The sequence below is a fragment of the Macrobrachium rosenbergii genome, chromosome 15 (genome assembly GCF_040412425.1).
Source record: "Macrobrachium rosenbergii isolate ZJJX-2024 chromosome 15, ASM4041242v1, whole genome shotgun sequence".
Classification (NCBI taxonomy): domain Eukaryota; kingdom Metazoa; phylum Arthropoda; class Malacostraca; order Decapoda; family Palaemonidae; genus Macrobrachium; species Macrobrachium rosenbergii.
The window spans coordinates 34285121-34312574 of NC_089755.1; the positions used below are offsets into that span (position 1 = coordinate 34285121).

Below are 27454 nucleotides of genomic sequence, written 5' to 3' on the forward strand. Positions count from 1 at the left end.
TATCCAGAATGAGTGTGTTTGTGAGTTGGGAGAGAGTGAAAAAGAAGTGAAGAATTATTTTGCGTGGTCTTTTTTTTATATCTTTATTTTCTCTTGACCTGAAAATACTTTTTTTCGTATGGACTTACTTTTTATTCTGATTTAGTGCTTGTCATCATGTTTGAGCAATTATCACATATTTATAGGATTTCAGTTTGTGTTGACTTTCCGATATACTTACGTGCTAATATTTTGTTCAAGAATGTTCAAAAGCGTTTATATATGAATGCTTTTAACGTGTTTACATTCCTTTGCGTGCATTAATAACGTAAATATGACATCACATCTGGCCATATTTATAACATTTTCCTATTGACGTTCATATGGGCATTTCACAATTTCCCCTTTATTCTGACCGCAAACGCCAGTAGCAGTCTCTCTCTCTCTCTCTCTCTCTCTCTCTCTCTCTCTCTCTCTCTCTCTCTCTCTCTCTCTCTCTCTCAGATACAATCATGTAAATCACTGGGAACTTTATCTCTTATCTTGTTTATGCGCGACCACAAGATAAACGGGAGTTTTGTTGCTTGTTCGAAAACGTTCGCCAGTGCGTTTAACAGTACCAATGTAGATTAGGCTCGTACTTCCTCTCTCGGATATGTATATATCGCTAATAAAACTCCCGTTATCTTCGTGTTCATTGCTTAAATTGCAGACGACTGTAAATATAATGCCTCTGCAAAAGTTAAGGTTTTTTGTGCAAGTAGTTTTTCAAGAGGATCAGGGGGAAATGTTTTATCTAGTTATTTAACTTCTTAGGCTTAGAGATTACAGCAGGATACAGAGGTTAATATTGTATTGGAATGTATTTCTCACCAGTATCATAAGCATTTAATAATGCTTGTGCAACATAATTACATTGCATGCCCACTTCCTACCCACTCGGGCCCCCCGCCATCTTCATACCCTCTACCCCGCATACCTATCCTTATTGGTATACCTCCATCCTTCCCCTGAATCCCCTTCCACACCCTCCTTCCATTTCCTCTCATTAACCCCCTTCGCCCTCACCCCCACACACAAATTTCAGCTTCAGCATAACTTATGTATGTGCGCAATCTACGTTTCGCTTTGGTAACTAATATGTATGATAATTTCGGGAGGTCCCGTTGTGTACCCCCCTCCCCATCCCAAATTATATATGCATCGCAAGGCAGTTAGTTATCTGTTTAGTTATCTGTTTCAGCCTATGGTATGGGTGTTGTCTCCTAGAGCCCAGACAGAGCTTGTGATGAATTCGTGAGCTGATGGTGGGATGAAAATGAAGAAGAGTTGTGGGGTGGATGAGAAATGAAAATTGGATATGTCTAAAACTATAGAACAGGACAGCGGTGTTGTTAAATGTATGATGATAATTATAATGATTATAATACTGATAGCCACCCATGGTCTAGTGGTTCTGATACCAGCTAGGGCATTAGAAGGATTAATCGTTCCTTTGTTTCCCTTTATTATTTTTCAGAAAGATCTTTCAGCCACACTTACACACACATAAATAGACCTGGGTTTGATTTACGTTTTAGGCATGTTCTTTTAACCCGTTGTGCCTATGTTGTCTTCAATGGATTAAGCAGATAGTAGGCAGTCAATTGAGTTGGGTTACAGCCAGGTTAGGAAAGGGCATGGGGACAACACCCTCATGCCAGAATACTTGTGTGCGTGTGTGCGTGTGTGTGTGTCTCAACACTAGGCCAATGTCCCTTACAGGATTGGCTCCCTAGAAAAAAGACATGAAATCGATCTTTGCCACATTCATGAAGTACGTTAATTGCTGCAACGTTGGTAAACCCCTATGCAGAAAACTCTTACACAGTAGGCTCATCAGCAGCGCATCGGACCCCAAGAAACAATGTACAGCACTCATCAAAACGCAAAACAAATAAACAAATGCATAAGCGACTAAAGTAATAAACTTCACTGGTCGAAAGCCCCTTTTTATAATTATATTACATCTGTCAAGTTTCTCTCTCTCTCTCTCTCTCTCTCTCTCTCTCTCTCTCTCTCTCTCTCACACTCACACACACACACACACACACACACATACACACAGAGGATTTTTAGCTTGTTCTTGCTTATGCTTATGTGTGTATTTTTTTAGATTAATAAAGATATATAAATATTTGTTATATAAACCCCAGCTCGAGTTATGGTTAAACATATGAATGAGCGTGTTTACAAGCAGTATTAAGCACCTAATTATGTTCGAGAGATTAATGCATAAGATGTATTCCTGTCCTTAGTACACATGCAGTCTCCTGGCGACTACGTGAGACAAATGATGTGCCATGTATGAAATAGTGATACATATCCGAAATTCATAATCATATTCTCATCTCTTATGAACTCCGTTAGATTAGTTTCAATTATGTACAAGGCTGTGAATTTAGGTTGAAATACTGAATTTAGAACTATGGCTTTGACTCTCTCTCTCTCTCTCTCTCTCTCTCTCTCTCTCTCTCTCTCTCTCTCTCTCTCTCTCTCTCTCTCTCTGCATGTGCCTATATTAATTTATATACTTATTTATTATTATTAGCACATAGAAAAGGACCTTAATATCCAGAAAACGAGTAATTTCAAAACGGAGGTGAGTAGCGCAGCCAGTGTGCGGTGATTCGACTGACTGGTGGTAGGCCCTCTGTTAATTTATGTGCAGTGATTGATATTTTGGAAGTTTAGTCTACGTGGCTTCATCCTTGATTCGGTATTTAAAAGATTAGTGCGGCAGTGGCTGTCACTGAGTTTCTTTTAAAGTGAAATGGATGTTTTTATTAAAAAAGTGTTCTCGGTTAAATTAACGGTCTATATAATATATACTGTATATATTATATATATATATGTATATATATATATATATATATATATATATATATATATATATATATATATATATATATATATATATATATATATGTGTGTGTGTGTGTGTGCGTATGTATGTATATATATATATGTGTCGGTGTGTACACAGAGAGTGATCGATATATAGGTAGAGAGAGAAATAAATAATCATGACTGGGAGAGAGGGAAATAAATATTAATGCCTGAATACTAAAGTACGCAAATATTGCTCATATACAATAAAACTGAAAAATTGATTGATTTAGGTAAGAGAATTTTTTTTTTTTTTACTCTGCTGCTCATCATTTTGAGAATTGTTTAAGAAATTCATAAAGGGCTAAAGTAATGCAATATATTACTTTTATTATGCCGAAAATATTTCTGGTTAGATTCAAAGTAAGTCAGGAACCAGACTTATAGTATGGCCTTGAAATGTTCATTAAATATTTCTGATTTTCTATTTTATTTATTTTTAACAAAGCTTTACAGCGTTCTGATTGGAGCATTTGCATGACGTCATTTATTTGGTTTGGCTTGACTTCGAGGTTGAATGATACTGATACGACATTTACGCTTAAGACTTCTAGACAGTTTTATGACGGAGGATATATATTTATACAGTATATATATATATATATATATATATATATATATATATATATATATATATATATATATATATACATATAATGTGTGTATGTATGTATATATGTATATCTATACATGCATATTAATATACATTAAATATAAATACATATGTATATATGTATATATATATATATATATATATATATATATATATATATATATATATATATATATATAATGTTATGAAAATTAAAGATGATATTATACATCGTATATATTTTATGTAGTGCAAATGCATATATATTTGTTTCTTTTGAAACGCTTTAAAATACCTTTAAACCCGGACCTCTGTGTCTCTCATGAAATATATTTAGAAAATCTTTGTTATAGGCATTATTAGATGCAATTAACTGAATATGAAACTCATCTTCAGTTGTCCTAACATCGGTTTAATCATTAACAGTGTCATCCTTGATTCTCTCTTGTTAATTAAAGTTATTTCTCGTTGTTTTGGTGTTTATTTTAGTAAAGGGAAGAAAGCGATAGGTTTAACATCCCGAAAATAAAGGACTTTCCGCATGACCTTGATTCCAGTTAAGAAGGGCCAGTCGCCAGATATATTATATAACTATAAGCCTACGCTAACAGACAAGAACAATCCGAACAAGTGATCTCGAACAAAAGACAAAAAAACCAAGAGAAAAAGGTCAGAACGAAAAACCTGCGCACAACTTATTGGTTTTTCGATCTATCATCCCTCTGATAGAAACTTACTTAGATCATTCGTTCCACTAACCCACTTTTAGGTTTAGTGCCACGTGACCTAATGGGGGTGGGGTAGGAATGAGTTCTGTTAAGGAACGGGGGTTGGGGCGGGTTCTTGAAAGATACCATCTATTTTAGCAGGACATTTACTAATATGATGGCTACTGGCGTGGGTCCTGTTGGCGTGGTGGTTGTATGTAGGAGGACGAGGGAGGGGGGCAGTTTATGGAATGGGTAAAGGGCTGTAGGAAAGAGGGGTACCATAGAAGTAGAGTAAATGTAGGGGGAGGGGGCGGGGAAGATTTATAGGCTTAAAAGAGGTTGTTAGTAAGCTGGCAGTGACAATGAAAAATGGCAGGTATTGGCGAAAGAAAAGTATGGAAGAGCAAAAAGTTAAGTAGATTGCTGGTTGTATAAAAAAAAAAAAAATAGGACTGGCGCAAGACAGAGATGACTGATAGTGTGGCTTTGTATAATCGAGAGAGAGAGAGAGAGAGAGGATGAATAGCATCATAGCATTTATATATACTGTACTTCGTGACCAAATCGTATATTCAAAATAAATACTGTATTGCATTTTTATCCCGTGATCCAATCAGAAAATCCTTTTGACAAACCATAAACTCTCTTTGTTCAATTTGCCCAATTAAAATGTATAAATAGCGAATGGACTCGGCAATAGCCGTTCTCCCATTCTCTGATGAAGAATTTTTTACTCCCAAATGATTAGCGCTGTATAGAGTAGCCCTGAGCGATCGTCAGCCCTGAGGAAGAAACCGTTCACTCGGGTCGGGCATGGAAAGGGCATTAGGCCCTTCGTTAAGGACTCCTACAGGATTAGAACTGTCACTATGTCTTAGGTTTAGGTAGCTCAGTTTTTCTATAAATTAGGTTAAATAAGTTTTTCTTGGGAGTGGGGGGTGGCTGCTTAGATTTTTAACTCGGATCCGAACGAGTAACTACAGAGATACAACTAGTTGTAAACAAAATATGCAGAAGAAGTGTTAGGACTTGCACATAAAAAGGGTATCCCTAATTGTTAGAGCCAGGTCTGTACCTTATCGGTACGTATGCGCAGTAAGAGATGCGAAATCAGAATTCATTCACGAGAAAGAATAAGTGTTTAGACCATAATTATGCACTTTTCCTTCCTTAAGTTAAAGCTGGCGTTATGCCACCACGGGCTCTTACCCCCGGGTATCCCGTAAACAATTCATGCACTACATTACGCATGCGCAAAAATATTTTTTCGAAAATTAAACTTCGAGAATGTATCCTGACCAGACAAACTGCATCAACAATATTTACTGTCCTTCCTTATTCATGGACCAGTGTCAGCAAACAAAGGATTGACATAACTCCATAATTACATTATTCATAAAGGAAGAATACTGAAAATCTGTAATTCCCTGATTTCTCGGTCAGACGTATGATGGTATTGATCGTGACCGCTAGTTGGGATATGCAGTGATTTTCGTTTTTATTATTTTAATAACGGGAAGCCTTTTTTTTTAGGGGCTGTTAGTTTCACACACAGCGAAGACAGTAATTTATTCATTCATTCATTTATTTATTTATCTAGATCTGTGCGCATTTCCGTGTTTATTGAGAGTTCGGTTGTCGCTTATGAGTGGTTTGGTAATTTAGTTAGTTACTGTTTCTGTATTCAAGTTTCTGACTAAATTTTAGTGATGTGTTTCTCTGAATACTTGTTAAGCGTGTATTTGTATTTTTTATTGATAAATAATTATCCTAAGCAATTTTATTTCTGTTATTCTTGTGCTTTTCTAATCTCGATAAATCGTAGCGGTCTTAATTTAAAATTTTAGATACATACATACATACATATATATATATATATATATATATATATATATATATATATATATGGATATGCATATATATATCTGTATATATATGTGTGTGTATATATATATATATATGACTGTGAAATATTTTCTGCTAAAACAGAATTCCATCTAATATAAGGAGCCCATAAAAATGCCAAAATGTATAACGTTAATGCTATATTACAGAGACCAACTGTCTCTCTCTTCAGACAGGTAATGAACGAGAAGAGTTAAAGAAAAGCGGTATTTATACTAAGAGATCCAAAGGTCAGCTGTTACATCACTCCAGTTGGCAATTTCTCTTTAATCTTCTTAATCACTGGATGGAGGAAGATTTTATTCATAATATCTGAGTCCCAAGCTCCTTTTGAGAAGTTCATCGTATTTCTTTGATTAATCAAAGCTGATTTTACCATCTGGCTTTTGAACTGACAATTGCTGCTATAAATTATATGTGACAAATTCCAGTTTATTCTGTGATTATGGTTAAAAATAGCTGAGCTCTGTTGCCCATATCCAACTGAACGTTTATGATGTATTAATCTCTGGGGGAGTGATTTATCTGTAAAACTGATATAAGATTGGTCATAGTCGAGGCAAGGAATTTCGCACACTCCTGTGTCTTTGGGGACTGGCTTTTGTTGGACATTAATCAGGGATCTGGCTAAGGTATTTGGCCTTGCTTCGACTGTGACCAATCTTATATCGGTTTTACATGTAAATCACTCTCCCAGAGATTAATGCAACATAAACGTTCAGATAGGTATGGGCAACAGAGTTCAGCTATTTTTAACCACATAAATAACCATAATCACAGAATAAACTGGAATTTGTCACGTATAATTTATGGCAGCAATTATCAGTTCAAAAGTCAGATGTGGAATCAACTTTGATTAAACAAAGAAATACGATGAACCTCTCAAAAGGAGCTTGGGACTCAGATATTATAGATAAAATCTTCTTCCAACCAGTGATTAAGAAGATTAAAGAGAAACTGTCAATTGGAGTGATGTAACGGCTGACCTCTGATCTCTTGGTAAAAATACTGCTTTTCAGTAACTCTTCTCGTTCATTACCTGCCTGAAGAGAGAGTTGGTCTCAGAAATATAGCATTAACTTATAAATCTTGTCGTTTTTTTGGGCTCTTATATTATATATATATATATATATATATATATATATATATATATATATATATATATATATATGTGTGTGTGTGTGTGTGTGTGTGTGTGTGTGTATGTGCATATATATATCTATAAACAACTGACTTATTTTCCTGTTCAAATCATTGGTATGAGTATACATATGCTACGAATTCGTCGTGGTTGTGTAAAAATCAAAATGCAAAAAAACATGCAAATACAACATGCAAACAAAAGATGATACTAAATGCACAACAGTTGAACAATCAATGTAAAAGAAATTAATGGCCCACTTACAAAGGGCAATCCATAATACCTTAAACAAAGGGAGTACAAATGAAAACAGGCGTAGAAAATAGACAACAATTAAAAGGGGCCATCGTTCATAAAAGGAATTAGTTGAAAGGTTACTACTACTTATTCTCATGGACTAAATGATTCCGTAATTTGCGTCCATTTTTTTTTTCGGTAAAGCGAGAGGCTTTTACTGCAGGATTTTATGTCAGAACTCTGAGTGCCATTTACGGGAATTTATGGCGACACGCTCTCTCTCTCTCTCTCTCTCTCTCTCTCTCTCTCTCTCTCTCTCTCTCTCTCTCTCTCTCTCTCTCTCTCTGTCTGCGTCGATGATGAACTTTGTTGGCTGACGCCAGATTTTCATTTAATAATGCAGTTTATTTTTGTCTTATATTTTTTATGGAGATGTAAGAATGTTATTTGATTATGAATACCCATATAATATATATATATATATATATATATATATATATATATATATATATATATATATATATATATATATATATATATAATATATGTATATATATATACATATATGTGTGTGTGTGTGCCTGTATGTTATGTATATAAAGGAAAAAAAATATGTGAGTAAATGGAACCCATGAAGTCGGAGCCATCATTGATGATGTAAAATAGGGAAGAACAGATGATTCATATAAGAGAATTGAATTGTCTATGAAACCAAGGTGGGAATGTATATAGTGAGTTATTAAGCCAACTCTTCATTATGGAATTAATGTGTGGATGTTGAAGGCGAGTGAAGGAAGTAAGGAATGATGCTGTTGAAATGAACTGTCCATGGAGTATAAGAAGAATAAGAACTGATACGATGATACACGTGAAGATACGAAGAAGATGAAGGATAGAACCGAACACTTTGAGATGGTTTGATTATGTGGAAAGAATGGAAGAAGGAAGAAGTAGAGGGAGATTATATATATATATATATATATATATATATATATATATATATATATATATATATATATATATGTATATGTGTGTGTGTATATGTATATATATACTGTACATACACACACGCGTGGGAATAGATACACACTCTAATATGATTATATTTGTCCCTCACAGTATAGTAAATCAAACTTTGGAAAAGCCCATTTATCTTCACAAGGTTTAAAAGAAATATAAATAAAAAATAGCTGACCAGTCGGTTTTTTTTTTCTCTCTGAAGGTCGATATTCACTTTATAAAGATGTTGTTATGATCTGGTTTCTTTTCTTTCATTTGGTCCCCGAATACTATTTCCAGGGATTTCCTCATTGAAATGAGGTTCTTAACTCTCTCTCTCTCTCTCTCTCTCTCTCTCTCTCTCTCTCTCTCTCTCTCTCTCTCTCTCTCTCTCATCCCAAGGAAAATTTTTACGATCATCTGAGAATTTCCTCGACTTTCCTTGTTAGTGGAGTTTAGTGCTTTTAGTTTTGATTATATACATATATATATAAATATATGTGTGTGTGTGTGTGTGTATATATACTGTATATATGATTGGATACACAATGTCTGCTGAAAACATTGAATTTCGAAAGAAAACGAGAAAACAAATTCCATAGCCAAGATGGGATTCGAAACCACAGATGTTAGAGGACGTTTGTTAGTGCCTAGGCTCTTACATCACCACCAACAAGTGCGTTTTGTGCGCATGCGCGTGAAAACTGCCGTTTCTCTGAAAAGATCGTAACTTCTGATGAAAACTAGGCGTGTGACATTGGCACGATTATGACTATGATTAGCGACTTAAGTAAGACACCTGTCATTAAAATAGCATTTTACATTTTAAGTTGCTCCATTCACGTATTGAAGTTTTTTTTATTTAAGGTTTTTTGTAATTGCAGATCTATTTTCCAGTTATTATTATTATTATTATTATTATTATTATTATTATTATTAGGGACAGACGGCAAAGCCAAGGACCCGCAAACTTTATCGTCCATGAAAAGAAAAATGGAAGCCTCTTTATCAATCCTTTTATGCTGTGTACTTTAATTTTCTTTTTACGATTGTATAACTGCAGCTTAAGGAAAAAACAAGGAAGCAACTATTGTTATAAATTGCAGTCTTTTCTTTACAGTCCGGTTTACACGCTTTTAATTTAAAATATTAATTTTTTTCAGTACACTTTGATCTAGTCTATTACTTTTAAAGAACTGTCATTTTTTTTTTTTGCCAAGTGCCCATACCCTAAAAAATTTCGGTAATATAAGTGAGAGGTCGGAACGGCGAGTCCCGATCATAGGGACATTTAGTACCGTTCAGAAAATCTGACCTAAGTAAATTGATTATGTATACTGCTTATATATGAGCCATAGGTGAGAAAAATTGACCCTGGGTTGGACGACGGCAAATGTAAACCTTAATTTCATTACTTGAAGGTTATAGTTACACACAGGAAAAATTAGATACATTTTATTATTATTATTGTCATTGTTAATTTTCCTTCTGGGCACAAAGCAGCTACAAGTATGTCCTCTTGATGCCGCCATAGAAAAGGAAACTCGTACAAAAGCCAAGTGGTTACCCAATGTAGCGACTTTCCTTGACTCAAGAAGGGAATAAAGATGACTATAATGTCCTTGGTCGACCTTATGCGATCTTTTCTTATTAAATGCTCTTCTGTCTCCCACCCATCCCCCACCCCGCCCGCCCGCCCGCCCTTGCTCAACGAAAGCCTCAAAATAAAAGGAGCAGCGTCTCTATTCTTTTAAGAACTTTTGCTTGGTTTATCGGAGAGATTTTCTCATATCGTCCGATGTTAGCGAAAAGCAAGAGGGCATGAGGAGGGCAGGAGAGGAGTGAAGAAAAGCAGGAGAAGGGAAAGAAGGGCACAAGGAATAAATGCAAGGATAGGGGAGGGAGAGTGGAAAGCGAAGAAGAGGGTAAGAAAGAGGAGATAGGGTGGAGGAAGTAAGAACGTTGACGGAAGATACGAAGAAGAAGAGAATAAAACTGGAAGTGAGAAAAATATGAAGTAAGAAGGAACAGAGTGAGGGAATTAAAAAGAAAGAAAAATAGAACAAATTAAATTTGTAAAAAGTTATGGAAAGAGAAAAGAATAAAATACAGAGGAAAAAATTAAATAGAAACCGAACGAAAAGGAGAGATGATAAGCGGAAAAAGGGAGAAGGGTGAAGAGTGTTGGTTGGGGGAGTAAAAAAAGATAAGAGAGGAGGAAGAGGAAAGAATGTTCAAAGACCGTTTCTCGGAAGGGAGAGGTTTTCCTCCCTCGCGGAGGACAGCCTAAGGGCGCCATCTTCTTTCGTTTTCCAAGGAAAGCTTTGGCTCCAATTTCGGATTTAAACCACCTCCTCCACCCTCAACCCCTCCCCCCACCCGTCACTAATTCTATGTCGACTGTGATAAGAAATCGGTAGAAAAACTATTCTTTCCAATGAAGCTTTTTCAAGCTTTTTCTCAACTCGGACACTTTTTTAATGATTGCATCATATTAACCCACCAGTGATCCTACATAATCAGTGTTCCAACATCACTTGTCTTGTAGAATTATGTAAGTCAGTAACTACATAATCATACGTAATCCCCTTGACACCATTACTTTTTAATGAATTTAATGTATAATTATGTCATTTTAATTAGAAAATATAATTAATTCCACAGAATCACTTTGGCATTTATTTTGTTTGATTATATCATTCAGATTCCAAACCAATACTAATCCAGTATATCCCCCGGGACTCCAATACACTAAAACGTAGACATAAATGAGGTTCTTTACATAAACCGAAATACATCCAGGGGAATTATTCCATTAAAATTTCGAGGATCCTATTTTTCCCAGAGTATCCGGCTGTAAAGATTTTCATCCCCCTGGAAAAGGCTGCAGGCTCTGATGATACATAAGACTTGATGATACATAAGACTTTGATGATACATATTGCTCTTGTTATGATGCTCTTTCGAAGCCGGATGGGTCCACAGCAAGAGAGAGAGAGAGAGAGAGGACTGGTGTATAATGCGATAGTCCGTTTTAGCCCATATTGGTTTTATGGACAGCCATCTAGCCAGAGCGAATCTCCTTATTTTAGCAGTTGATTGATAGCCGTCGGCTCTACTAGCCTTTGTCATTTTTTAATATAAGACTGCGTGATCTATAATCTACAATTAATCCAAGGATAGGATCATATCTTCTAGAGGATTCTTGTATAAGTGAGATATTCATCTTAGAACTTTAATTGTATGTATTGGATCGTCCTTCCTTGGTATTCCTTGACTGGTAAGGATCATCCTCTCTGGCTATCAGGATCATCAAGAAGAGAGCGGCTGTTTCCGGTGATCCTTGAAATTATATAATCATTCCTTCGTGACAATTCTAGGGTTAAAAGGATCGACACTTCTTGATGATTCTTGGGAAGTGGGAATGTTCTGTTCATATGGACAATGAATGATTAGTTCATCCCCTTTTGATGGGTACTGGATAAATAGGATTATTATATTACTTTATGCGGTGTCGGGGATGGATATAACGTTTCTTATGATAATCCTTAACATGTCGAGCAGTACAGTCTTAATAAATGTGCCATCCTTTTTTTTATGGCCCTGAAGTGTGATTTATGTGGGTCGGATCAACCAAAAATAAAATGCAATTTTGTTCTGGTAACTTTGTGGAAATATTCTACTTATGTTACCAGCGTTTGATAAATCTACCTGGCCTCCCCTTTGTCAAAACTTTGAGCAGTCTATCCTCATTTATAACAATTGTATTTTTTATTACTACACATTTTTCTGTGTTTTCTGTGTTTCTACAGAATTTGTTCAAATTTCTGTAGACCGACAGTTATTCTGTCAAATAATAAAATTGCAACCCTCCTATGCTAATAAAAAATTTTCTGTTGCGAAGATTTCAGCAAGAGAAAGAATCCCTCGACGCACGAAAACTTTTTTATAGGTGTTCCATGTCAGTGAATCTTGTTCATAATTTCGAATCCGGGGATATTTTTGTAAAAGCACCCTACTCTCTCTCTCTCTCTCTCTCTCTCTCTCTCTCTCTCTCTCTCTCTCTCTCGAAAACTTTATAGTGTTACTCTGGACCCGCCGCTGCTGCTTCGTGTATACTACAGCCGCCCGTTACGGAGCGAGCGCAGTAAAGCATCGAGTTATGATGGTGTCTGGTCTAGACGTAGGTTTAGATACGGATCGCCTGGAACCCAGGCGCCTCCCTGCGATGGTATATGCTTTACGACCAACCAGAAATAGACACAGCTGTTTGCTTAACGATTCATTGTCGTGTTTTAAGGGCGACTCCGCCCCGGGATTCCGGACAGTTCATTGTCGGTGCGCGCCATTAGGTTAAATCGTTTTATGGCGAGATGTATGGACGCGAGTATTTGTTTATCGGGGCCACGACGAGGTTTTCGGTGGGGGTAAGATGTGGGGTTCAGACACACGCACGCTTTTGCGGTTTGCTTGGAGGGTTTTTGTGTGGAAACATGACGGTGAATAATGGGGCTTTCGTAAACTTTCCAAAGGAATTATATATATATATATATATATATATATATATATATATATATATATATATATATATATATATATATATATATATATATATATATATGTGTGTGTTGTGTTGTGTGTGTGCGTATGTGTGGTGTGTGTATTTATTCAGTTTAGAGAGTGTGCGTCAGAAGAGTAGATCCTTTCGGTTATAAGCAAGTATCTAGGGATGAGGTTTGTTAGCCGTATACCTTTATTCTTGACCTCAGCTGGGTCGAAACCCGGACCTTGCGAATGCGAGCCTAACATCAGTCTGTGCTTCCGTAATGAGAAGCATGCATTATACCTTAGACGACTGGTCTGAGTAGCAATGGGTCACAGTAAGGCACGAGAGGCCAAAAGACTTCAGTCAAAGCCTTCAGTCAAATGAGATGCCTGTATGCTCTATTCAGCCGTTTCAAGCTTCAGTTAAAAGCAAACTGAAATTCACAAGATTCAAAAGTTTTTCTTCAGTGAAACGCTTCTGAAGAAGCGAGGGCGTTTACCATCAAAAACGAGTGACCTAAGTTTGTTCTTGCTTTTTTACGAGCGCCAGGCACCAGCAGCAGTAGCAGCAACATTCTGCTGAGCGAAGTCATCTTTGTGATTGGTTAGCGGCAAACTGGGGCTCAAATGTTCTGTTTGAAGACTCAGACGTGATATCAATTTATGCTTTGTTTATGCCCCACCTTTCTTACTCTTTCGAGAAGACTTCTGAAGAAGGAGGGCTTCAAAAGGAAAGAGAAAACAGTACTATATACAGCGGCAGTTCATGGGACGTAGTTTTCCGAATCACATTTTAGGTACCATTTGCGTCAATATTTACGAGCTACAAGTTTTCCCACCTGATCAGTAGGATTCATTATCCCATTCTCATTCTGTTTGTACAGTATGTACGAATGTTGAATTTGTGTGAGGACAAAGGAAAAGTGAAATATATTCTGTATTTTATTATTATTATGTCAAATGCTAAGGGATTCATTGGTCATAGAAGTTTATAAGAGAAATTCATTATAGGAATGGCTGTAGTTTCCTTGAAATGACCCAGACGACCGTGGATGCCCATAAAAAGCTCAATCCTTTAAGAAACGTGTTTTTATGATTAAATCATTCCGGACCCACAAAGAAAGAAAGAAAAATCCCACATTCTGAAAGTGTAGTTCTAGTAATAACATTTAGCAGATATATTTTTTATTCAACTACGATATCATTTTTTTATTATTCAGAAGAACACTATTCATATGGAACAAGCCCACAGGGGCCATCGACTTGGAATTCAAGCTTCCAAAGAATATGAGGTTCATTAGGAAGCAGTAAGATGAAGTAAAGGGAAATAAGAAAGAAGAGCTCTCACTTATTAAAAAAGAAAAATGAATTAATAAATAGATAAAAACGTATTCAGGGCAAGGAGAATAGTATTAGGGTAGTAATGCATTGCATCTTCGCTTGAACTTCTGAATGACCTTATAACGAAAAGTCTGTGAATCGTAATAAATTATCATTATCTTGTCATTTCCTCGTTTGCAATGATGGCGCATACCTTGAACAGGAAGGTTACCTAGGTAACCAAGATTGAATCTAGTCAAATGATTTTCCTAAAAAAAAATCTGTAAACATCATAATTGCATCAACAGACCGAGCACGTTTCCCGTCTCCCCTCGGTAACGTCCCCATGGAAACCCCAAATCCTCTGAGGGGAATTTGAGAGACGGGGGAGGAGGGAGGGGGCAGGTACCTAACAGGTTGTGTGAATAGCCCAACCGGGCAGCCGATATGGGGAGGTGGGGAAGAGGGGAGAGATTTCGTCGTTTAAATACGGCGCGGTAATTTGTCAAAATGTTTTGCATAATGTATTTCCAGATGTCAACAATAATCATATTTTCGTCCCGGGGGCTTCCGGCGGATTTAGCCAAATTATTTCTTTTGTTAATGGGGGGCTCAAATCGGATCGCGTAGGCTTAACCGGCTGCCGGCTAGAAATACCGGCCGCTTTCGCTGGGGCTCCGTCAATAGTTATTAGTGTCAGCGTTTATTATTATCGCTCGTTTAATCGGTTTTTTCGATCGCCGCTAAATATATAGATATTGGATTGTTGTCTTGATGAATGTGCCGTCTTAATAACTTAAAATTGAAAAGCTTTGTTTGTTGAATCATGTGGTAATTGGTTTATATATATATATATATATATATATATATATATATATATATATATATATATATATATATATATATATATATATATATATATATATATATATATATTGTATATACTGTATATATATGTATATATAATGTATATCGTAAAAAATGCAACAGTGAGCCATGTATTAGCCATATATAACATATTCTCTGAACCTTGGAAATAACTTGAAGCCCAAGTAAGTTATTCAAAATAAATCCACCTTCTTTAACCAAGTTCCGAGAGTATCCCTATTTGGGATGGTGCTGGGGTGACAGTGACCTTATCCACGCGGCTGTCTTGAATATTTGCTGCCAGAGGTAACACGTCTCATGTCACCCAAGTACCATCCCAAATAGGCGTAGGTTCGAGTCCTGGTGAGGGAAACTGGCAACCGCACCCCGTTAACAGAAGGGTAGCCCTTTTTGAAGCCATCCTTACGAAGAGGAAAAGGTATATATATATATATATCTACATTATATATATATATATATATATATATATATATATAGATATATATATATATATATAGCATTTATTAATCACTGTATTTCAGTTATTCCCAAGTTGTTGTTATCACATTCATCCCTTGACTTATCACTGTTAGAAGCGACCTCCACCAGCATGCATAAACAAGGTCATTATTTTTCTCTCTCCCACCCCTCCCGTCCGACCCCCGTCCCATGAATATGAAATATATGCGTGGCGTGGCTTTGATATGGAATCTTTAGCTAGGGAAATCTATGAACTTTAGCTCGCTCTATTGCTTTCGCTATCTGTCAAAGAATATATATATATAAATATATATATATATATATATATATATATATATATATATATATATATATATTATATGTGTATGTATATATACATATATACATATATATATATATATATATATATATATATATATATATATATATATAGTGATAGATAGAAGACTGTGGTAGATTGTAACTAGGGTGAAGAAAGGCATGGGGCTAACGACCTCATTCATGTACACTTGCTGACAAACCGGAAGGCCTGCACCTCTTGAGTCATCCCGCTAGAGGGAAAAAAATAAAAAATACATATAAGTAAAGAAATCTTGATATATATACTGTAGATGGTTTGGCTTCATGTGTTTTATTATTCTCTACCTCCCACTATATTTTTTATCATATGAGGTATTTTTTGAAAGTAATTTACTGCATGGTATCTTCTGTTATGAAGTCGACTTTTATTTTTCGTGTATCATCAATATTTGAGGTACATTATCCGCAGAAAATTAGTTATACAATCATTCTAAAAATGGAAATGTAAGTTATTAAGGTAAAATAAGGAAATTTTATTCTTTTTTTTTTTCTTCATAATTAATCTATATTTAGTTTACGTCCATATGCTTCTCATGATTACCTCTTAACAAACAATGATTGTTCAGGCTGGAAATTCTACCAATTGCCTAGAAAGTTTGGCTTACACAAGGTTACTTAGCTGCCTTTTGCCTTTTGAAGTGAGAAGACTTAGCACTTATGTGGCTAATGCTAAAGTTTAGATAAAGTCAAGTTAAGATGGTCTAAAAATGAGGCTTTGGTTTTCGGGTGTCTTAGAAATATTCAAGTATTAGGCTATATTCTTGATAGGCTTTAGTTTACTCGCTCAGTTGGCTTCCTGCACACGGCTCACATGGTCTGTTGCAGGTTTCAGGAACGGCTGATTTGATAATTATAACTATGTTCTGCGAAAGAAATTGTATTTACATCTGTCCCATGAATAAGTTTTAAATATAATCTCAAGAGGCCAGTTGATTCTTAAAGATTCAATAACAAAATAGAACTTTTCTGTCTTTTCTCAGTGGTTTTACGCTGAGACTTTGAAGTATTGGTAGCATGCTCTCTTTCTCTCTCTCTCTCTCTCTCTCTCTCTCTCTCTCTCTCTCTCTCTCTCTCTCTCTCTCTCTCGATCCAACGCATAAGTTGTATCTCATTAGCGTCGTCTAACCACTCGACCTAAATTGACACAGCTTAATTGAGCAACTTACAGAAGTTCCTCCATCACTGCTCAAAGAAAACAGTACAATACGCGTAGAGATATCTACAAAGTGAACAGAACGGCAACAATATGGTATTATTCAAGCTCCGCCTTTGTGCAACAGTTTATACTGTCAATAGCAGCCTGGGTACGGTCAGCACCGATGCATTATTGATGAAAGGGGAGAGAGAGAGAGCGAGTTATGTTGTAAATGCTGAATATCGTCAATGAATTTAAGGTAATGTTCCAGTATTATTTGTTTCACTCAAATAAAGGTCGACCTTTGTGAGATAAGTTTTTATGGTGATCTCTCTTCTGTGGATAAACAAGATTTGACTTCTGGTATTTGATCATTAGGATTATATACTAACGTTTAAAATAAGATAAATGGATAATTGCTAAATTCATTGATGAACAGTTTGCTTTCATTAATTTACTCCAAACGTCGAAGCAGAGTCTATCATTGTTTTTATAATATCGTGGTAACCCTTTCCCTTTCGTAAATCGGGAATTGACTCGAAATCAGCCAGTCATGCAAGATATTATTTTCCCAGTCTCTCCTCGTTTCAAGGGAAAATGGTGGAATATACTTTAGCTTTCCAGCTGATGGTTTTGTGTTGTGTGGATTATCTCCGATTCTTTTTTTATGAAATCTGATAATCTTGATAAGAAGAAATGCTTTATTAACGAAAACGGGGACATCGCACAGCGCAAGGAGATTAAAAATAATAAAAAAATTATATAAAAAAAGCTCCATGGCGAAAAATGCTTGAATAAAATATAATCTAGGTTCAGCATGACTATACAAAACGTGATAATGAATATGTGAAAATTGTCTCAAAATATTTCTTAACAGTTTGTGAAAAATAACTTAAGATTGTAATTAAAAAATTAAAAAAACTACTTTATAAATCCAAACTGCCAAAAAAAAAAAAAAAAAAACTGCAGGACAAAAACAAAGTCGCAGATAAACAGAAATGGAAATGACCTCATAATCACTTTTGGCATTTCCAGCAGAAAAGGGGTCGAGAGAAATCTCCCCTTACCTTGCCCTGAAAAAAAAAAGGGGCTTGTCAGTTTCACGTGCCATTCCGGGACACTGAAAAGAAGAAAGCACTGCAAGAACTATTTTGGCGTTCCCAGGTCGGTTCGCCTCTATCGTTTTACTAATTTCTTCTCTCTCTCTCTCTCTCTCTCTCTCTCTCTCTCTCTCTCTTCTCTCTCTCTCTCTCTCTCTCTCTTTTCTGTGCATAGGGAAGCCCTTATTAGGTTGTGAACGAAAATGATAAAACTCTCTCTCTCTCTCTCTCTCTCTCTCTCTCTCTCTCTCTCTCTCTCTCTCTCTCTCTCTGCCTGTGTGTAGGGGAGCCTCTATTTGATTATGAGTGAAAATGATAAAATAAGAAGGGAGAGATTGAGAGAGTAATCGAATAATTTGTTTATGGTGTGGAGATTCCAGACCTTCCAAGTTGACGCATGCGTATTTAGTCATCCCTATGTACGTGTAGGTTATAAATTATATTGCATATGCGAGCCTTGCGGATGTTACGTAATGCGTGAATAAATGGTGCAGAAATGAACGAGATAATCTGTCTGTCATTTCCTACGTGTCAATCATTTGTTTATTTTGTATGCACATGTATCATATCTTACGTATCTGTATAATGCATGTAGGCTGCCGTTTTACATACGCACTTTCTGCGTAATGTGAGGCTGTTGACCATCAGACCATGAATGAATTGATATACGTAGACGCCTGTACGAATATGCTCAGAGAAAACGGTAATGATAATTTAAATTATAGCTTATCAACTGAATTAATAAACCGGAAAGGTATTTGGCTATCTTCGCATGTAATCGCAGGCGGTGAGTCGTCGTAGATATAGAAAGATGATTATCGGATCATTTTTCCCGTAATCGGGAGAGACGTATCGAGCGCCGCACACAAGTGAGTGGAACAACGTGAGTAATACAGGAATAAATAACAAAGAAGAAGTTAACAGCATGAAAAAAATATGATGAAAGTCTGTAAAACAGAAATACGGTATGACGATTACAATCAAACAGTAAATCACCTATGATAGTGACCTATGGCAGTGACTTATCGGAATATACTTCTATAGTCACACTTCAGGCATGAGACGAGTGAAAACTGAGTGAAAAAACAACAAAACAAAAATCCTTGAGATGGACGAAGATGCAGAAGTAAAAAAAAAAAACAAACGCAAAACAAAAAGAGAAATGGAAGATGGAAAATACTAGTCTGTTGAGGGAAAATCCAAGGAAAAATTCCACAGGTATCATAAGTTCCCTTAACTTTTTCATCATTAAAAGTTTTTTCTTTACTTTTTTTTGTCGAAAGAATTTTTGCCTCGAGTAACAGAAGTTTAAAAAATACGATGGTCCCTCTGTGCTTCAAAATCTTTATTTGCAATCTTATCTAAAAAAAATAAGGATATGGTAAAAAAAATATTACAAAAGTGAAGATTACGTGGAAAAGAATTTTGTATTTTATTGTATTCGAGCTACCCGTAGATATATGAGGCAGAAGTATTTTAAAAAGCTCATATATTAATTTTGGGGAGTTTTTATGAAGTAAAACTCTCTAGAATTTATTTGAAAAAATGAGTTTAATGAGAAATTCTGAATGACATTACGTGCAGACGAAAATACAGGCGAAAAGGCTAATGTCCGAGAAATGCATTTGTGCTTTAATGAAGGAAATTAAAGAGTTCCTCTTTTATTTTTTATTTATTTTGCGTTTACTTTGGCCGTGCTTGACTAGAACTGTCTCTCATTTTTATATTTATCTTTCTTACTTTCATTATCTCTTTATCGTTTAGATTTGTAATTATTATTACTCACACTTCCTTAAGTTTTTCCATGATTTATGCCAACTGTCTCCCATTTCAATATTTCGTTTCATTATTATTATCTGTATCTTTTCCGTCTATCTACTTGCCGTTTTTGCTTCAGAAATCATTCCAGTTATTCTCATCCGTAGAGAAAGATTTTCCATCAAATACGTGGTTATATACCAGCATAAAAGTGTGTTCATAGTAAAGAATACAGCGGTGCGTCTAAAAACATTCATTAAAAACAAATATATATATATATATATATATATATATATATATATATATATATATATATATATATATATATATATACATTACTTGTTTTTATATACGTGCACCGAATATAGAAGGCACACAAGAATGTTGGCATCATCTTCTTCATTTATTCAACATATCTGTGAAGCGCATTGGAACTCCGACGTGATAAATGTTAGGTAAATTGCATTTGCAGTTGCAATGCGGTCGACCTACCTTATGCCGTATCCCGGAAGTGGAGTTGCAGAAATGTCCCTATTCTCGTCGGCAGTTTTTTTTCTGATTCTAATTCCCTTCTTCCATTTGTCTTCTTTATTCTTATCATTTGTTTGCATTCTTTAAGCTTATAAGGATTTTTCTTTTTCTTTTTCGTCGTCATATTATTATTATTATTATTATATCCCATTCAGTAGAATAATGATAATAATAATAATTATAATAATAATAAATTATTTTTATCATACTTAGTAAAAATCATTATTATTATTATTATTATTATTATTATTATTATTATTATTATTATTATTATTATTATTATTATATTATTATTATCTTGTGGTTGGTTATAGTCGTAGAAGTAATAGTAATCAAATCATCCACACTTCACCCCTCCTCATTATTGCAATTCGAATAAATCTGATTCCTCTCATTATAATTATTATGATCATTATTATTAGCAATAAATATGACTCTCGATACAAAGATATGACTCACATCACTCCGCAATTTCCCAACTCCTCATCATTAGGAGAAAAAGAATATGTCGTACCCTCGTCGGGGAGAATATCAGAGGAAGATAGAATCGCCGGCTCAAAAGTATTTATCATCTGTGACATGTCTTTCGTCAGAGCTAATCAGATTACCGTTGTTCTGGCTAGAGGGGGTGTTGTTGGGGGGGATAGGGTAAAATAACCAAGGCCCCCCCCAACCAGGCTTAAGTCTTAGTCGTTCGGACGCGTCGAGGACGGAATCGGATACGTTGCTCGTTGTAGATGCTGCAAATCTTGCGGGACGTTTATTTCATTGTTATGTTTTTCTTATTATTTCTTTATCTTTATTTCGCTTTTATTCTTATTTCTGATTTCTTCTCCTTTCTTGTTTTGCTTCATCGTATTCCTCCCTTCGCCGATTAACTGATTGTTGTGCTTTTTTTTTCTGTAAAAGAAAACTATTGTGCCGGCTTTGTCTGTTCGCCCGCACTTTATTCTGCCCGCACTTTTTCTGTCCTCCCTCAGATCTTAAAAATTACTGAGGCTAGAGGGCTGCAAATTGTGATATTGATTATCCACCCTCCAATCATCAAACATACCAAATTGCAGCCCTCTGGCGTCAGTGGTTTTTATTTTATTTAGTTAAAAGTTAGCCAAAACGTGCTTGGCAACAGATATAGATAGGCCACCACTGTGGTTAAAGTTTCTTGGGCCTGTGGCTCATACATCATTATACCGAAAGATAGATCTACGGCCAGTGGTGGCCTTGTTTATACGCCAGCGCCTGTACAGAAAACTCGATTGCTTGCTGCTGACACTTTGCATGTTTTGCGTGTTTATTTACTCCCCATGCTTCCTCTCTATTCCTTTCACTCTCATTTTTTCCTTCCTATTCGTTTTTTCACTTCTTTCCCAGCGTATTCTCTTTTCGCTTCCTCCACTTTATTATTCTATTCCTCTATTTTACTTTCTTTTCTTCCCCTTCTCTTGTATTCTGTTCCTTTCTGTTCATTCTTCTCTTCTTTCTATTGGTCTTCGTCATAATTTCACCCTATTCCTTATTAATCTTTAACTGCTTCTCCATCTCTTTTTTTTTTTTTCCTCTTTTGCCATCTTCTCCATTTTTTCCCTTATCATCATCGGTAAATGATAATCAAACGATATTTGAAAACATTTACTCAATACCTAAATGGATTCTGATGTGAATTTGTTGTATCTTGGACTGATCAGTAATGAACTGATCTCTCTCTCTCTCTCTCTCTCTCTCTCTCTCTCTCTCTCTCTCTCTCTCTCTCTCTCAGATAACTTCCACAAAAGAAACTACTTTCAGACCCTATAAAAAAATAATTTCTACTTAAAGAATTGTTCTCTTTGTATTTTATTCATTCGTGCATTTAACGCAATCATTTCAAAACTTTGTAAAATATCATATTTTGTATCTGTATATTTTTCTGCCTTGTTGAGAAAAGTTAATGATGACTTACAGAGTAAGCACAAGTATTTTATTTTAAACATTTAAAAAGGAAAAATAGATTTAGCATATAATGAGTATTAAAAGTGACTTGTTTTACAAACAATTAAATCTATTTTTTTCCGCTTCTTCCATGGCTGGAGCAGAAAGAACGCGTCTGGGAGTACTTTCTTTAACAGAGTGAGTCGAGTGAATGACAGTGCACATATACTGTACAAAACGCTGTTATACATAGACGAAGATGAAAGATCAAATTAATTTTATGGCCAAATTAATTTTATGGCTTTATAATGACACGAGTTAAATCCTAATCATACAAGCTAGATTTCAAACCTATAAAGACGTGACCTCAATATCCGATAAAACCTTTCAATAAGATCAACTTTGCTTTTAGGGAGCTTGGAGGCGGCAGTATTATTCTGGGATAGGTAGTGAAATTAAAAAACTATAAAAGGTTATCTCTTATCAAATCTCTACATCCGTATACTTGGTAGAGGTCAACCATACCTTTCCTTTCTATTTCTTTGATAGGCTCCATCGTTTTAGATCTTAAAGTAGTGTGTGTGTGTGTGTGTGTGTGTGTGTGTGTGTGTGTAGTACACACACACACATATATATATATATATATATATATATATATATATATATATATATATATATATATATATATATATATATATATAATATAATATAATATAATATATATATATATATATATATATATAATATATGTATGTATGTATATATATATATATATATATATATATATATATATATATATATATATATATATTTTATATATATATATATATATATATATTTTATATATATATATATATATATAATCTCAATATATATATACAAATAATTCCTTTTCGGTCTATATCAGCACACACAAACAGACACACGCAAAGGTTACTCGAGGTCGCATTCAGAGGAAATGAAAACAAAGAGAATCCGGGATAAACACGGAGCGAACACTCCATCAGAGTGCTTAATCCGCCTTTACCGCTGAAGTTTTAGGTTCAAGTGCGGCGGTTTCCTTCTGGGTAAAATGACCAAAATGTTCTCAACTGCGAACGATATAGTCCGGGAGAAACCTCCTGTGACCCGCCTTGACATGATTGGTTTGACTACAGAACAACAACAACAAAATTTTTTAATAATGCCGAGTTCGATCGACTGTCAAAAGGTGATCACCAGTGGTGAAAGATTTTTGCAGCTGCGATGCAGAGATGCTGTAGATGAAGGCAAGACGAGAAGATTCATTTGCAACTTATAATAGATGCACTTTACTGTGTTCTTTTCATTCATTTGCATTGCATTACAGATTCCCTTGGTGTTCTTCTCATTATTATTATTATTATTATTATTATTATTATTATTATTATTATTATTATTATTATTATTATTATTATTATTTCTAGACTCAAGTAGTGATCGGCCGAAAATTTATTCTTAAAAGAAAAGTTGAAGGCAGATTAATTAAGGTGAAATTAAGATAGTTGAACAGCTGGGTGGAAAGAGTTCATGAGTAACGGATGAAAATTAAAAGTACCGTCTACAGTACCTGCATTAGGCACACTGTAAGCTGTCCCCCCAACACCCCCAACCTTCGCAGCGGGTCCATCCGGAATAATGTCTACTCTTTTCCTTCTTGCATCCTTCAACCCTAGACTATAAATTTTAGTTTCACCAACTGAAAATTTCGTAAGAGAATACGTAATTTTTTTCGAAATTCAGAATACTGATTGTCGTAAAAAATTTACTTATATTTTTTACGTATAAACATTGTGAAACGCTGGAGCTAGAATTAAGCCTCCAGAATCTTCTTTAAGTCTCAGTAAATTCTGTTACAAGCTGGGTTTTATTTATTTAAGGATTAACAATAAATAGCTTCCTTCAAATCGGGTATATACATAATTCTTGTTATTTTTTGTGTGTGGGGTTTTCGAAAAATTGTTATAATCTCTTTTATTAAGGAATGTTTCTTGTTTCCACTCATATTTGCTCCTGATAGTAGGTTTATGTAAAATACTTTTTTTTATAATTCCCCTAATTCCCATCATTAAACATAATGTATAATAAAACTTCATTAATAAATGCAGAAACAAAATCCCCACTAAACACCTAGTACCGTACGTATGTCTTAATGTCTCTAAACTTTTTTTTTTTTTTTTTTTTTGCAAGCCTTTGTCAAAGGGGGATTTCTGTGTGTGATAATTCCGGGATGAAAATAGCTTTTTTCTCTCTATTCTCTTTTACCTGACAAAGATCCTATCCTGTTATTCACAGCAAGAGCGAGTTATGGGGTTGGATAATCCCTGGAATAACATGTATCTGCGTGAGTTGTAAATAATGGGTAAACACTAGATACTACCTGATGTGTCTGTGAATATATATATATACGTTTTACGTAAGAGGATGTGCGTTTATTTATGTGTATATATATGTGTGTGTGTGCTTTCTGTATATTTGTGTGTGTAAATCTTATTGAAGTTATCAATGAACAAAGTAAATGCAAAGTTAATGATGATATGTTCTTGTCGTGTGAATCTGAAGTAAATAGTGGGATGATACAAAGAAATGTCATTTCACCTTTGCTGTTTGTCTTCTCATAGGCTGCTAATGAAAACAAAATGGCGATGTTATACGTAAGTCAAGTTCGATCTGTATTGTTAAACGGACCTGAATCATGGTATACCAGTGAAGCAATATCCTAAAGATTTTGTGGACTTGAGAGTGAAGCTTTAAGATAAGTATTATGAATAAGACGGCAGGATAGAGTGAGAAATTATGGAAGTCCGATGTGTAGATGAGATAATGATGAAAGCAAGTGAAGATGGCTTGGACATGTCCTTCTCACAACCGCTGGGAGAATATTGTCCCGTGGGCTCCTGTGGACACCAAAAGGGATGAAGACCCAGACCTACTTGGATGAGAACTGTGAGAAAGGGGGCTGAGGATGAGTGGAGATTTGTTAAAGATTAAACACTGGAAAGAGGTGAATGGCGCAGTTTCGGAGAGGTCCTTTGCGTTATGGGTTGTTAGAGGTTATGTGTATGTATGTAAGTATGTACATGCATATATATATATATATATATGTATATATATATATATATATATACATAATCAAAATTGTTATATATATATATATATATATATATATTATATTATATATATATATATATATATATATATATATATATATATATATATATATAATCAAAATTGTTTATATATATATATATCAATTAAAAATAGTTTTGCGAAAGAGGTGTTCCCCTTACTATTTTCAATTCAAAAGCCAGTCAGTAAGATAAGCGAAGATATCTCAGTTTGTTTCATACTTTATATCAGTTGAGTAAATAAACGCATCTAATTTTAATTATTTTCCACTGCTGTCTTATTACCAAATACAGCCCTTCTTAATGTCAGTGAAAGACAAGTCTACCATTTAATTACATTTTCTCTCTTTTTCTATCCACTCCCTTATATCACGTATTCCCTCTCTTGCGAGTGTGATGAAAAATGATGTAAGATAATCCCTCTTCGTACAGCCTTCATCATTCACTGCATGGCAAGGCATGAGGGGGATCTTAGCAGCCTTATTGTTTATTTTATGGGCCTTGTTTAAAGTCGGGAAATTGGCTCAGGGGCCAGAAATAGAGGCACCCGGCCAAGCGGCGCCTTTTCCGACTGGCTTCTTAAAACCACCGGGTGATGTTTCTTATAGCTGTGAGTAAGGTGCGAGTCAACATCTTATCATGGATGTTTTTAGAAACTGGATTTTTTCTGCCATGAAATAGGGTGGCTCCACGTAAAACTATATAGCATTAACTGCTGTTTTCACCCACTAACTACTGAGGTAATGATGAAATGGCTTGATAATGATTATGATATATGAAGGCATTTTCAATAACTGAGTCTAATCCAGTTAAAACACCACTGTTCAAATTATCGTTTTTATAAAGAAATTCTTTTCGTTACTCGTATTCTGGACGTCAAATTGCATCGGTGATTTCCATGAATATAGATAAGATCAACGTTTTGACATGGGGAAAATAATTGCATATAGATATGTAAATTAAAGCTTGGTTAACAATGAAAGACTTTTAATTAATTATTTTTATGATGACGTTTCCATAAAAACAGGGTGGCTCCAGAGAAAATTAGGACAACAGTCTCTGACACATTCTCCCTCTTAAGTGTTGAATCAAAAGTCATTATTATTATCATTATTATTATTATTATTATTATTATTATTATTATTATATTGACGATCATGTCCATTGACCTTGGACAGTCAGTAAATGATAAAACTACTGTTTTAGTTAACAGTCGTTTTACTCTTACTCTAATAAATCTTATGAATAAATCAAGTACACCAAAATGTACTAAAATGTGTCGTTGTATGAATGACCACTTTTTCATCTTGGCATATTCAGGGAATTTGGTATATTAATTTCGACATTTTTGTTCAGTTTTGATCTATGTAATACAAGTTTTAAGTAAAAATTGCATTGAATTTGAATTACCTGAGCACATAAAATAAAAATTTTAAAATTATATTTTATAATTCATGGACTCCGTTTTCAGTCAGCTGGGTTTTTTTATTGTTTTTCGTAGATTTTCAAAATTCTTGTTTCTAGTAGTTTGAATATTTTAGAGACTGCCTACGTAAAGTTAGGAAATCAGATCAAACCTAGTCGATTCGTTTGGCAAGGTTAGGAAGGTTGGAACTCTGATTTACTTGTGAATTGGAATTAAAATTCCATTAATCCAATGACTTTAAGTTTGTACGATATATTAAGATTTCGACTGCTAGCTCTTGTCTCTTTTCCCTGTACAAAAATGCCAACTCGTCTTTTATCTTCTAAACATCCCCATTTTCCTCTGAAATGGTATCTGATTTTTCAAAACGTATGTATAAAATCTGTG

General features: G+C 34.9%; 1 protein-coding gene across 2 annotated transcripts in view; it reads left to right on the forward strand.

Moving 5' to 3' along the window:
- Positions 1-27454, forward strand: part of LOC136846536 (connectin-like) — a 373381-nt gene that overhangs the window by 341255 nt on the left and 4672 nt on the right. The gene's annotated exons all lie outside the window — the stretch shown is intronic.